Source organism: Sinohyriopsis cumingii, chromosome 7, assembly GCF_028554795.1.
Source record: "Sinohyriopsis cumingii isolate HCF-2022 chromosome 7, ASM2855479v2, whole genome shotgun sequence".
In the NCBI taxonomy this organism is placed as follows: domain Eukaryota; kingdom Metazoa; phylum Mollusca; class Bivalvia; order Unionida; family Unionidae; genus Sinohyriopsis; species Sinohyriopsis cumingii.
Genome location: NC_142967.1, coordinates 3784051 through 3799131, shown reverse-complemented (window position 1 = coordinate 3799131; position 15081 = coordinate 3784051). Strand labels below are relative to the sequence as shown.

General features: G+C 35.6%; 1 protein-coding gene and 1 long non-coding RNA gene across 5 annotated transcripts in view; one reads left to right on the top strand and one right to left on the bottom strand.

Annotated features, from left to right (window-relative positions):
• LOC149794660 (uncharacterized) overlaps window positions 1-2754 on the top strand; it is a 29404-nt gene extending 26650 nt beyond the window's left edge. Inside the window, exon 3 of the long non-coding RNA XR_016422176.1 lies at window positions 2573-2754. This is a non-coding gene — a long non-coding RNA (uncharacterized LOC149794660). The remainder of the gene's footprint in view (window positions 1-2572) is intronic.
• LOC149794659 (dopamine receptor 1-like) overlaps window positions 1-15081 on the bottom strand; it is a 119736-nt gene that overhangs the window by 88747 nt on the left and 15908 nt on the right. For 2 of the 4 annotated variants that reach the window (XM_089964267.1, XM_089964259.1), the window contains exon 2: window positions 3953-4023. The exons of the other annotated variants lie outside the window; for them this stretch is intronic. The gene's annotated coding sequence lies outside the window, so the exon portion shown is untranslated. The remainder of the gene's footprint in view (window positions 1-3952; window positions 4024-15081) is intronic. 4 annotated transcript variants of the gene reach the window in all.

Sequence of the window (15081 nt, the reverse complement as noted above, 5' to 3'; positions counted from 1 at the left end):
ACCCTTTTCAGGGCTACCCAATACTCTAGAAAAGAAATAACAATCGATTTGCCAATGTGTGTATGTAGAGTAGTGTGAATATAAACACTGACTCTTTTTTTATAGTGTGCGTGTATGTGTTTGTGTATATGATTGTGTGTTTGTAAGTGCTCACGTACGTTTGTGTGGATAGTAGATTAAGATCAGGTTTTTTTGCTGCTTGAGGTGTGGGGAGAGTAGATTTGGGGTTTGATTGGATTGCTTTGCGTATGTGAATAGTATATTATTTGTTTAATAAATTTTTTTAGAATAGTGATGGGCAGCATAAAAAAGTGAGTGAGTGTTTCTTTTAGGTCCGCGCGTTGTTTGGTTATGATCTAGGTAAGATCAATTTTGCTTTAGGGGATGTTTTCCATCACGTCCGCGCTTTTAGTATAAATTGAAACTCGCTTGGCAGTCTAGCTACCCTGTTCATTCGTTAACAAGACAATGAATACCAGAATAAGCAAACTTCTTGAACTCCAGATACATCTGGAATATGTCAGGCGCCTGTTAAATGAACTGGCAGCGGAGGTCATAGTAGAAGAGGGAAGAATAAAGAAGGAAGAGGAGGAGAGAAGACAGAGGGAAGAGGAGGAAAAGAAAATAGGAGAGAGGATGGCTTACAAGATGCCAGAGACAGAGGATTGGGGTGCTGAAGCCAATCATCCTCCCTCTGCGCTCTCAAGAAAAAAAGTAAAAGGAGACTGGGGAAGAAGATGTGTGTGTGGTGCCAGGCCTGGAAGGTGCCATCATTAACCAGGTGTCACTGGAGTTCAAAAACAAAGAGTCCTTTTCAGGGCTACCCAAACCTTTAGAAAAGAAATAATAATCGATTTGCCAATGTGTGTATGTAGAATAGTGTGAATATAAACACTGACTCTTTTTTAATAGTGTTTGTGTTTGTGTTTGTAAGCGCTCACGTACGTTTGCGTGAATAGTAGATTTGGGGTTTAATTTTAATGCTTTGCGTGTGTGAATAGTAGATTTGGGGTTTGTTTATTGCTGCTTCACGTATGTGGATAGTAGATCATATGAAACGAGAAAACTAGGGGATGTTTTCCTTCACGTCTACGCGTTTTAAGTACTGATCTAGGTAATATAACTTTTGGGCTTTAGGGGGATGTTTTCCATCACGTCCGCGCTTTCACTATAAGAACCCACAGTATTCGTCGTTAAAACCATTCTACAAAGAATAAAAAAGAAGATGGCTTCAAACCAACTTGATAAAATGAAAACATTGCAAGACGTCCTGGACAATTTGGGTATGATGGAGCAAATGTTGGTTAACATAAACGAGGATCTCTATTCTTATAGTCCCCATCGAGTGAAGATGGAGATCAACAATTTAAGAAAAGTAAAGGACATGATCAGTGCTCTGATGAAAGAAATAAAGGAGGAGAAGGAGGATGAAGAGGAAAGGATAAGGATGAGAGAATGGAAAGAGAAATTGAAAAGGAAGAAGAAAATGAGAAGAGGAAGAAAGAAGAGGAGGAGGAGAAGAAGAAAGAAGAGAAAAAGAAGGAAGAAAAGAAAGAAAAGAAGAGAAAGAGTGTAGGACAGAAAATAAGAAGCTGGTGGAGAAATAGAAGAAATTAAAAGAAGAAGACGAAACCCAAAGGCCCTTTTCAGGGCCACTCATAGGTCTCGAAAAGAGATTGACTTTCAATTGCCTACCCTTTTTTTTTTTTTTAAATCCCATGTTAAATTTCCCTTGACGCTCAACAGTCCCACCCTGTTTAAATTCCCTTGACGCTCAACAGTCCAAAAATCTATTTCCCATGTTAATTTCCCTTGACGCTAAACAGTCCCTGGGTTTTTCGTCCATGTTAAATTTACATAGTCGTTAAACAGTCCCAGGGTGGTTAATGTTAAATTTACATAGTCGCTAAACAGTCCCAGGGGGTCTGTAATGCTAATTCCCATTGTCGCTGAATCGTCCCCATTCACTACTCACGTAATTTTCTATTTTCTTTTTTATTGTTTGTTTAATGCAGATGTGTTTCATATGACTAGGATTCATATTATGTATTGTTTATTTAATTTCATGAAAATCTGTTGATCATAGAGTTGTTATGCAATTTATCTTTTGAATATTACAGTTGCTAGTTCATTGATAGTTTTGACGATTGCATGCTATTCAACGTTTCATATGTGCAGGGTTTCATAGGGTTATATGAAATAATTTCTTTTGTCTTTTAGGACGGTACTGATTATCGTGAGTGAACGATAATCGCATATTTATATCTGACTTTGTGATGTTAAAATAATCTTGTAAGTTAGGGATTGCTGTGAGCTATAATTTTGTGAATTTTATGCAATAGTAATCGAGCATGTGGTAGCGTAGGTAAAGAGATACAGGAACGTTAGATATACCGCTAATGTGTTAGATATGGCCAGTCGCTGTGAAGCGAGGGTGATGATCTATCAGATTAGTTCAAAATTTATGCAGTGGGAATAGCTAGCATGCTTCTGAGTAACGTAAGAAAGGGAATTTTATGTACATGAAGAAAGTGGTACATACAGAGATTTATGGGTAATTTTATACTTTAAGGAACAGCATTCTGGAGAGAGACGGAACAGTCCGAAGATGGAAGTCCAAAAAAGGAAGTGACGAGTTTAAAAAAAGGACAAGGATGTCCAGAAAGGGGTGAAGCGTAGAGAAACTCAAGGCACGAGGAAATAGGAAGACGTTAATACACGGTCATGAGAGGAAGGTGAAGCAATCAGTCGGGGACATTGCGCTCTTTTCACCACTCGTTATTATGATGAAATAAATCCAAATTAGACACTGTTATTCAATTCTGTTGACATAATTTAAATTCAATCAGAACTGCTGCTAATTATTTATTTTGATTAAATTTGTTATTTTCTTGTTTAAGGGGGCTTGTATGCATTATTTCTTCCCAATATTCTTGTTCATTCCCTGTTGAAATTCTATCGTCCACTCCCACCGGGCTATAATATCGAGAGAGGTCATCCTCTAGATAACGCCAGCCTAATCCAATTAACCAACCCTCTTACTAAGAGGGCGACGTTACACACACACACACACACAGACAGATATATATATATATATATATATATATATATATATATATATATATATATATATATATATATATATATATATATATATATATATATATATATATATATATACATACATACATACATGTATGTATTTAAGTATGTTATGTATGTATACATACATACAAACACACACACACACATACATACATACATACATACATACATACATACATACATACATGCATACGTACACAAAAACACACATACATACATACATGCATACATACATACATACGTACGTGCGTGCGTGCGTGCGTGCGTACGTACGTACGTACATACATACATACATATATAAATACATAAATACATACATATATATGTAAAAGCTATTTTGTTTGATTCTTTGTAGAACATAAACGGTCTATTTAAAAATTTGATCTCCCGATTTCTCTCATTATATTCATGACAGAAAAGTTAGCGTGACTCAGGTTTGCTGTTGAATAGATCGTCCTACACGACAAACACATGTATGGTTGACGAATCAAAGTGTGAATCACCCTTCTATATTTATTGAGTTGAAAGAGTTCAAAACGGATTCTCGATCCAGTTTTCCCTTTTAAAAAACCGCAGGGTGCCTGTTTTTATTGCAAATTGAAAGACCGGCATGACAATATCTTTTAATATAAATTTAAATAGTGTGTCAGTTCCACCGTATAGTGCATTCCATGCGATATTTCATACCATTCATGTATATATACATATATGTATATATATATATATATATATATATATATATATATATATATATATATATATATATATATATATATATATATATATATATATATATATATATATATATATATTTGCTTTAGAATAAAATTTCAAGAAATAAAGTTACCATAATATCCTTCCAGCAAGATACAAAAGATAGATGAGTATGGAACGTCAACGTCACAGGTATTAGATGTCCTAAGAAAAAGAAATTTAAAGATCTATGTTGGTTTAAGTTTATTATGTATCCCGAAAGATCCTTAACCATTCAGTACACAACACAAGTAAATCATTAAATAATATCTCTCTCTCTCTCTCTCTCTCTCTCTCTCTCTCTCTCTCTCTCTCTCTCTCTCTCGATGTCTCTCGATCTGTTGTGCATCAAACACACGCAAGTCCAGAAAATGTCGCGGCTCATATCCTTTTCTCTACACAGAAGCTGACATCCATGTTTCCTCTATACTGATACATATAGGTTTGATCATGAGCACTCAAAAATATAAGTCATTGAATTTTTAATATCATGGTGTTTGCTTAGGTTTACTTAGGGAACAGCATTAGTACCCTGAGTCCTATAAGATACCCGGTCAACTGACTTTTGAACTTAAGACAAGGGTTGCGCCCTCATCTTTAACATTAATGTTCACAACGACCTGCAAACAATCAATTTTTTATAACAAGTTTTTCTAATATTTACCAGCTAATAATGGTTCTCAACACTTGTTAATTTACAGAAAAGAACAAATGCATGTGTTGAAAAAGTGTAATGTAAACACTTCATTATTAATATCAATAGGACTAAGAACAATTTATCAATCACACATACTCTAATTATTAATCAGTATATACACCTCATATTATTAATAAATGCTGATTGTATTTCATGTTAGATGAAAACCAAAACTTTTACTCGGTCCCATTGGTTTTCGGTCTTAATCTATAAAAAGGTGGACAATTCAAACAAAATTCTCACGATAAACGTGCGATTGAAAATGTTCTAATTTCATTTGTGTATTTAATTAGGCTAACAATATGCGTGTTTTCAATCAGAAGACCGTACCTATTTTTTGTTGCAGACTCTATCCCTTTTCTCCCAGGTTTAAAAAAAGTAAATAAACAAAAAAAAAAAACAAACATTACAAACAAAAGTATCGAAATTGATTTTGTGCATCGAATTGAGCCGGTTTAGCCCGGTACTTGATACATTTATTAAATTATATAAAATAATCATTGTCATAACAATAATGTTAATTTTTTTTTTAAAATCCTTACCTGCCTAACCTAATTTTAAAACCAGCGCGATTGAAAACAAACATATTTCTTTCTTGGCCTAAGTGTAACTTTACCTTGTAGTTTTAATTCGCCACGACAGGTATGAACATATCGCTTATGTTCAACCATTTTCGATATATGATTTAGTATTTTCCCCACCATTCCGTAAATATATACAACATTATTAATGCATTGTTCATTCAGAAAGGGTGCGTCAAGCCGGAGGTACAAATAATTTAACTAATGAATCTCCATCTTTCTACTTATATATCAGTAGTAAAGTCTCTGCGTGCAAAGATAGATAGATGAAGTTAACTAACAGATTCATTGATATATTGACTGCACTGTGATGAACATATACACGACACAGAAACCTGGCTGGAGTCAAAGATAGATACAAAATAAACCTTGATTACATCTTTTGTTACAGTGCTCAATGTTTATGATATATAACAATATGTTGCAGAATATGGATCATCGGAAATGTTCAATTCACTAAATCTCTTCTGAACACGTGTACAAAAATTAAGAAGTTAAATATTGTACATTTTTTAAATACAAACATGGTATACAATATATTGTACACATTGACCTTGACATTAAAGTCATATAGAGCTCTAGAAGTATTATTTACCTTTTCGCTTTATCCATTGAAAAAAGCATGTTTCAACTGAACACGCATGCACTTAAATGTCATATTAGAAGAAGGTCAAACCTTTTCAGTCCCACAATATTACATATATGGGTAAAAATCTCCTGGCATCATCTATGCAATCTGTGGTAAGTGAAACAATATTTTGGATGTCAGATTTTGTCCAGGCATTACGATGACGATAAGTCAATGACCACAACCAAATCTGCAGTTGCTACTACTAACAACAACTAACAACAACAATAATTTCAGCATCATCATCCGATTCACTTCTTCATATGACATCAAATAAACATTTTACCTCGACTTTGATCATCAAGTTTGCCGCCAATAAAAGACTGAGTTGACTCAAGGACGAATAACCCAACTAAGGACATTTTCAAAATGTATGATTCTAATCAGCGAATCAACAATTCAGTAAAATGTATTTTAGATATTTCGTGTCACCGCCAGTTTAATATAACGGCAAACGATATCTGTGTTGCATGAATTGAATGTGAATCCCAGACGCGCATAATTCTGGTGAGCTGAAAGATTATAAAGGATTCGGCAATCTTTGAAGAGACGCCCTGTACCTTCATTTCCCATCGAGTAGAAGCAAAGGGGAAACTTTTTCTGAGTAAAGTCAGTCAATATTGATATAGTATTGCTGTAGAATTGATTTACAGTTTGAGACCTTACCTTGTGATTTGAACGTTTACACAAGTTCTTTCTCCTCTTCTATCATACAAACCCGGGTCAACTTAAAAGGATTCTCCGAAACATCTGATATATGGAGATTAAAACAAACGCATCGTCGGCATTTCTTATAGGCAGCATATACAATCGATGTTTTTCATACAATCGATGTGTTTCTTTTTATGTACACATGTGATGCACACTTTATGCTTTTAATACTTAATGAAAAACCAATATTCTCGGGGAGGGGACACGGTCTATTCCAGTGTAGGCCCACGATATTAAACAAAAGACGTGAGGTGATTTTTCTTTTCTTTTTATGTTCTTTAAACATTTGTAAAGTGGTATATTACATAGTGCACAACCAGCGTTGCAATCTTAGGTTCTAAATTTAACTGTCCCGGGCAAGGTAAGGACTGCGTATTTACCTGAATCCAATATGGACTATATTTAATACTCCCGAGTATAAATATTGCATTGCATTCGCGGAATATCGATCATACAAGGGTAAGTAAGCTCGGTAAAAATTCAAGGTACTTAAATTGGTGATGTTATTTTACAAAGAAAGCTAAACAGAGAAGTTTTCCGCTAACTGAATATTTGTTAAGAAAACACTAGTTTGAAAGAACTCCACTCCATTACTTCGACCGCTGCTACAAACACTATACGATACGTTACATTACCCTGCACCTAGAACGTGCATTCACTCATTGCACATCCAATAAATAAAACTCCATTGAGTTAGTACTCCTGATCTAGCAACGAGTGACTTCAGACATCTAATGACGTCGCACTGTCGTTTGCAGTACACACATTGATCTCCTATCCAGATATGCAAACAAACCTGGCTATCTGTCTGTCTGCCTGTTCATCCGTCCGTCCGTCCATGCATCCATGCATCTATCTATCTATGCATCCATGCATCCATGCATCTATCTATCTATTTATCTATCTATCTATCTATCTATCTATCTATCTATCTATCTATCTATCTATCTATCTATCTATCTATCTATCTATCAACCTATCTACCTACCTACCTACCCGTCTGTCTATCTATCTATCTATCTATCTATCTATCTATCTATCTATCTATCTTCTGCATTAATGAGCAGAGAAAAAACATCTTTTCAGAATTCTACTTTTATAAATGTTTTGAAAAGATTCTGGGGTAATTATTTTCTGCAACAGATAAACACAAAATTATTTTGTTTAGAAACCCGAACCGATAACGAAGTCAGTTTGTCATGGAAAATAAATTCGTGTCCTATAATGTAGCTGAAAAACAAAGAGAAAGAGGAAAGAAAACTTAGCAACGAAGGCCGTTATTGAGTTTGTGAAATATGACCCATCGAGGTATATAATTCACAAATTTCAAATCAAAAGATGTTGTTATCATAGAAGTTTGGGAGGAAAAGAAGTTGAATAAATACTTTTCAATTAGGCACGAACCTGCGACAACGCATATAAAATTGCAATGACTACTGCATCTTGTGAAACTTCTAAGACAATTAATTTTTCTTCTATGAATAAAATCAAATAAAAGCATGTGTCGAGTTAAGAAAGCATATTTGGTCGATTTTTATTTAAAAAAAAATGGACAGTAAGCAATGCGACTACAATAATGAACCACATGGTGCGTCAAATCAGTTTGTGTAAATGGAAGTTGATGATATCCGACCTTTCATTCACAACCAGGAAACGCATTAAAAAAATTAGTTTGTCAGACAAATTTTGATAATGAAAGACGAGACATGAGATATCAAATGAGATATCCGCGAAATTCCCTTAGCAATCTTACACTTTGTTGTCAGTTTAATCTTGTCTATTACGAACACAGACGACGAGGAATTTGAACCTATCACGCAACGATTAATCAGCAGCAGATGAATACTAAATTGTGAAGCCAAATGTTCGCCACTACACAGTTTAAGGCAAAAGTAAGCAACAACACGATAAAAAAGGTATGCCACGACACAATGACACACGACACAATCTGACTGTGCATTTTCCCTAATAAGAGGTGTTTAAATGTTAAGGTGAAATCGCTGTTAAAGAACGACAGTGTTATCCGAAATAAATCTTAACCAATATCAACGAAATTATGATCCTTTACGAAAATGTGTTTTATTTAGGAGTAACATCTCACGAGTCTCTGATTAACATGGTGTAATTCAATAACTGCTTAGCGTTTGGTCAACAGTGTGCGAAGGAACAATGCATGATGACATGAGGGGATGTGGTACGCATGAAAACGTAAGACTGGGCAGATTATATCTGGGTAATATAAGGCAAATGAAACCCCGAACAAGGGAAAACATCAGGGATATAGGAGAGGTGACACGCGTTGTGATAGATACACTTTCGCTCTGTATAAACCCTTCAAAGCGAAAAGCTCAGAGGTTTTTCAAATGAAGATGACTATTTTGCACAGCAAACAAGAAATATATCAATGTAAGATTTGTGTCCAATCAAGAAAACAATGGTCGAAAACTACGAACTTGACGGAAGTAAAAAAGAAGCACACCACATTGTTCTAAAATAACCGGTTCAAATATTGCTATCATAAACTGTGCCTACAACATATATGATGCAAAGTACGATAAATACATAGGCACACTCCATCATAAACTACAGCTTCACCACTGTAAATAACCAGCATATCTGTTCAAATATATTAATTAATACTCACCGATCTGTCCATACACCCGAATATCCTCCTGCGAATAGAATTAACATTAATGGAAGTGAAACTTTGCCAGGGGTGGATCCAGAAAGGACGCGCGCTTGTGAGTTGGTGTGTGTGTGTGTGTGTGTGTGTGTGTGTGTGGTGAAAGAGAGAGAGATTAAACAAATAGGCAAAGAGTTTATGGGTTGGAACTCCTGGTTGGGGCCGTAACCGCCCCACCCCTCCCTGATTCGCCTTTGCACTCCATGCGCAAAATATAGGCATCTAAACCACAACGAATACACATGCAGAGACAATTAATGAAACCTTACTCTGAATCAAACTGAAGAAGAATTATTGGATCACTAGAACAAGAAAAGCAACGGGACCAACACCTCGATTATCTGGTCACTTTGACAATTGAACAGGACACATCAAACACAGTCACTAATACGAAGATCTGATGAATGCATATTTATTCCACCCAAAGAAATTGTACTATCATTTGTTGCCTCATCATTTCAATGCAAAGCATTGTACTCCTTATGTCGTACATGTGCCGCAACATGTAATCTGTGCTAACCTTGTAGTCAAGACGACCAAGAGCGCCTCTTAGCTTAAATATGGATGAGTGTATAATCGGTTCATGTCTCTTTTTTATATGCCGTTTTGTTAAATATATTACAAATCCTGGAACCGCCCTATCACAGATGAATACCATTAGTACAATAAATTTAGTCAAAGGGTATATTCAGCAATGTCAATGCGTTTCTTTGAAAAAGAAAGCGAGCAATTATCCCTCTTAGTGTCAAGCTCCAAAAGGAAAAAAGACCAGTTCAAACAATTTAGCAGATTCCTAGAATGCATTGACTTGGAATGCGTGGAACAGAGTGAAGATAAACGATCGTTTGGTATAGTTATGCTGAATTATTGGTGGAAACGAAATTCACTCAGCGGTCTCTTGTTGCACGAGATGGAATACCTGGTGGATTCCAGTCAATACTTTCAGTCAATGTCCATTTTAAACTTGTCCTGGAGTTGGAACCTTTAGAAGACTGCGTACTTTACTTTGATATCTAGTGTTACATGTGATAGATTGACTATTATAGTCACTTTAAAGGTGAGATTGTGGAAGCTTATACCGATGAATATTCGGAGGAGACCACTTGAGTTTTCATGGTCCCGGACCAAACAATTACGACTGGCTGAACCGATACAAGAAAGGACCACTTTATACTAAAACTTAAGTAAAAGGACTGACACTCAACTGTAATTCATGTAAAGTGTTGAATTTTGACGTTTTCGAAGAAGTTTTTACGACAGATCAGTATTTGCTAATGAGAAGGTACGACTACCACAATAATGCATGTTTGACAGATCGCCAAATCATCAATCAAACCTTGAAAAGGTGTATCAGATGTACACAAGAAACAAGAGCGAATCCCCAGTCACATCCCGGAACCGTACTGAATATAAAATAGAAAGAGATCATTTCAAAAATGAAAGAACATTTTAAGCAGAGACGTCCACGCAGAAGATGAATTCGACACGGAAACAGGGTGGCATGTCCACATACCCAATGTTAAATGAAGACGAACGTTATGCTGTTCCTGGTACATGAGTGTTACAGTGCTTCAGTTATGATGGTAGTAAGATTTTGCTTATCTTAAAAATACCAAAATGCTGTCTCTACTTTCCTTTGGTCGGTTAAAATTATTATCTCCATGGAAACTTTAGAAGAGGATAAAATTCATGGCTTATCTCCCAAGTTGCGAGAACGCACTTACAATCATTTGTTTTTGTGTACAGATTCAAGTTAAACTCAAACGTCAGAACTATTTGTTTTTTAAACTGATGCTATCTAAATAGTATAGAGATGTTGATTCTCGAGAAGACAAAAAACTAGAGAACATGAATACACGGCAATGTATGCCACTACGTCTAGAATAAATATGGCACTAAATAGCATAGATTTGGAGTCGACTATTTCTTATTCCTCCTATGAGTTCAAAGATGACCATAACACCACGAAATACTTTTATTTTTGTATGTACGTGAGTGAATGAACAGGTTAATTTTGGGTTTGCCGGAGTTTTGGTACACTCGAGAAGATATGCCAGTTGAGGATGCTTGATCATTAGAGCACGTGAGATGTATGATTTTCGTGCTTATCCAATGACGTTGTAATCCCCTGCAGTTCTCGATAGCTTAGTAGAGCACATGATGATTTATATTTGTAGCCGAGTGAACGCATTTATAGTGATATTATGTTTATGCAAGTGAAACGCAAAGAACATATGCAACCCAAATGGCACAGACGTTGTAATCATTGGTATCTGAGTTTTTAAAATAATTTTTAATGCTCTGAAACAGGTCAAAAGGACGAACTGCGGAAATGTTACAAAATTCGCGATAAAGAATATACTGGACTTTAGTTTACAGGAAAGGACATAATCGCAACTTTATTTCAAGAACGCAAAGAACATCGCTCATTTTGTGGTGTTGTTTAAACGTCCAAGTGACAGATCTCAAATCCAGGTGTTGGTTAAAAATTTGAAATGCATTATTAATATTACGCTTGTAACGATGCTGCCCATTTGCCAACTACATTATTCTCCACGGATTCAAAACCAACCATTCCTGATTATTTGAAGTTTCATACGGAGTTGTTTTACTATTTGTGTCGAGAAGAGGGTCCAATGATTAACGCGTCGTTTCCTCGCTTTTCATTTGCAAGTAAGAATACAGCAAAACATCATTTCCTTCCTTCAGGTCTGACAGCATTCCTCTTTGACATGTCTTTCTTTCAAGATTAACCTTGTCCCAAATTGATTCGTGTGCTGCATGCTATGAGTAGCGAAACAAATTATACATCTACATCATCATTTGTTAGAAAGTAGTGTCAGGAAATCTTTGCGATAGGTTATTTACAATGACATCATGCTGAACAAAGAATGGTTCCCAATCATCATCAATCCTAACGTTCATATTAAAAGAATTCACTAGCTCTTTAGACTAACACTAAGACATTATCTGAAAACCTCGTGGAAATAGATTTCCAAAAGGAGTAATTAGTCGTTCCTTTCTACAGTGAAATAAAAATGAAAGTTTAAAATACAACAGCGACAAACAAACCAGCAAACAAACAGGCAAAGAAAGAAAAATAAATCCAAGTAAAAGACGAATAAGACGACGAGAGTCGTAGCACGTTGACACTGATCCACATAAAAAGTAAGACAATAATCTAACACTTCACACTTATGAAAGAGATATCCTGCAGCTATAACCATGGCTTCCCATTTTGAAATAAAACGATCATTACGTATAGGTGTGTATTATTTACTGGTACCTGAAGGTAATAGTAGTAGAAACCATTAACAACAATCGAGACTTAATTTCCGTTCGTTGATCAGTGAATAGGATTAGCACTTGAACACCAAACTAGTCACCAACAGCACGAACAGTTACCCTTTCCGAGCTTAATAAGATAAATTATTGACGTTTGGAAAAGACTCATACACCTAGACGAGACTTTGGTGCGGAAACCTGACACACTGGGTGCATTTAAAGACATAGCTTTGACAAAGGATAATGACCCTCACAATATATTACTTAACATCGATGAAAGAATATCAAACAAAGGCGTAGTTTAAATACGATGGATATTTACACTTAACCAAGACAATTATTTATTAAATGGCGTGGATGTACTTCTGTTTATGAATAGAAATAGTAACGTGCTCTATTTGATGTTTCATGAGGACGTATACAAACCAACATCAAATGAGCCATACTTTACGCGCGACGTGCGGACGTCTTACCCAGAATTGAGAATGACATCAGGTAGAAGCGTAGCCAAGCATCATATATAACAAGTAGACGTCAATGATTTCAACATTGTCTCTGATCGAAGACCATATCTTCAACTCTGAGCTTCTTAAACATGTATTCATTGTTTTTGACAACAACGCTACTCTCAGCAGAACTATTAAGCAAACCCCTTTCCATTTCCAACATTTCAGTGTGTCCATGTCACCCAGGAGGGCCGGAAATTGTGTAAAAGACCGGCGCCCAGAGGTATTACTTGAGAGCTTCCTTGAATTTGCTTGAAGCCACATGACAACTGGTGACCAACAATTTTCATGGCATTTCATATGACAACTATGCAACGGGTATTTAATTTTACTCCAGACCAAGGCAGTGGGGATGGACATTTCCACCCTATAAAATAAGGCCCATTGCGCCAAACCGTCAGTTTGTAATGAACGTGATACTATTTGCAGAATGTGATGATACCCAAGAGAAGAGATCATGGACTATATAAAATTGAAATATGAAGCCATGAAAATGTAGGAATAAAATACCAGCATCACATTAGTCACAGATGATGCAATATCTTCTGAGCCCGCCGGTTAAATATTATTACAACCACACCAAGCGCTATCGGAGAAGGGTGATCTTCTTTGTGAAAATGCGGTTCACAAGAGAAGATATTGACGAGGAAATAATGAAGACCAAGAGGCCTTGGGCGCAGGAGTAGTTGGAAATGTGCTACAGAAGCAGGTATGAGTTCTTGTTCGTAAGGTGTATTAGTATGCGAGTTTAGTTGATGGTTAGTAGGTTTCAATGTAGTTTCTTTTCACTTTACCTTTTGTCTTTTACGGACTGCTAAAAAACGTTAATCCTCAGAGTATGTTCAACACGACATTCAACTCTTGAAGCCAAAGTACTCTAATTTTGTTCAACACAGAGACTAATGCTAAATTCCTTTTGGGCCATAGAGTCCAGTTTTGGAAATTGTGGTTGTGATGTTAATTCCCACTGATAATAGAGCGCCAAGTATTAATCTCAGATCGCCACTTTTTGCTACTTGTCATATAGTCATCTCAAAGGTTTTTAGGGCTAATATTTTTTAATTTTTTTAATTCCTTTGATACCAAAAACAAAAAAGTTATTTCCAAAAGCTACATTTTTCAAGTTTATGAAACTTTGAAGTAACATATGACATCAGAATGTCTCCTTTGTTATGTACTTTTTTCGTTACCTGTATTTCTATATATATTGGTTTACAATAAAAAAGATAAATATTTAGGTTTTTGTTCACAAAATGAGGAAATAAATCTGCTAATGGGAGTATTTGTAACCACAATAGTTCATACTGTCTACGCAATATAACCAGACGAAAATATTCAGATGAGACAATAGCCTCTCATGCTGATGAGCATTTGCCATGAATCATATATTACATTAGTTACATGAGAGGTATATCAGTGGAAAACGTATACTTATCTACTTCCCATTCTATCTACCTACCATGCATTATTTACATTTACCCAAATAGCTATCCATGTATCTACTTGTCTATCCAAATCTATCTTGCCTTCCTACCGAGCCATCTATCTACCTATTCATCCACGTAGCAATAATTACACATGAATGTGCTTAACCACCTGTCTCCATACCTACCTGCCTGCCTACCTATCTATCCAATCTAACTTATCTTCCTATCCACAGACTTATCTACCTACTTACATTCCTGCCCACCCACATAAACATACATACATACATACATACATACATACTTTCCACTGCTTGTATGCTAGTAGATCTTAATGGTTCACGTTTCCAGTTGACAATAAGAAAGGATTATACATGCGCAACGATGTTTTACTTCTATGGAAGATATAATGACTAATTAAAATTTGGACTCATACATGCAGTTTAATTTGTCAAATCCATAGACGCGGTCTAATACAACACATTTTATGGTAACAGCTGGGATATTATTTAAGAAATATACAAAATTACACAAGCTGAATATCTTCTTGGTCATTAAACCTAAAGTTTGGAACGAAATAAGTATCGCTTTAAAAAAAATTGATTATCCGTTTATACTGTTTACTTAGTAGAGATGCACATTTGCTCTGCTGCTTACAAGAAAAGAGGCACATAATGGACGTAGTATATTTTTATTTTGTTTTGTGGT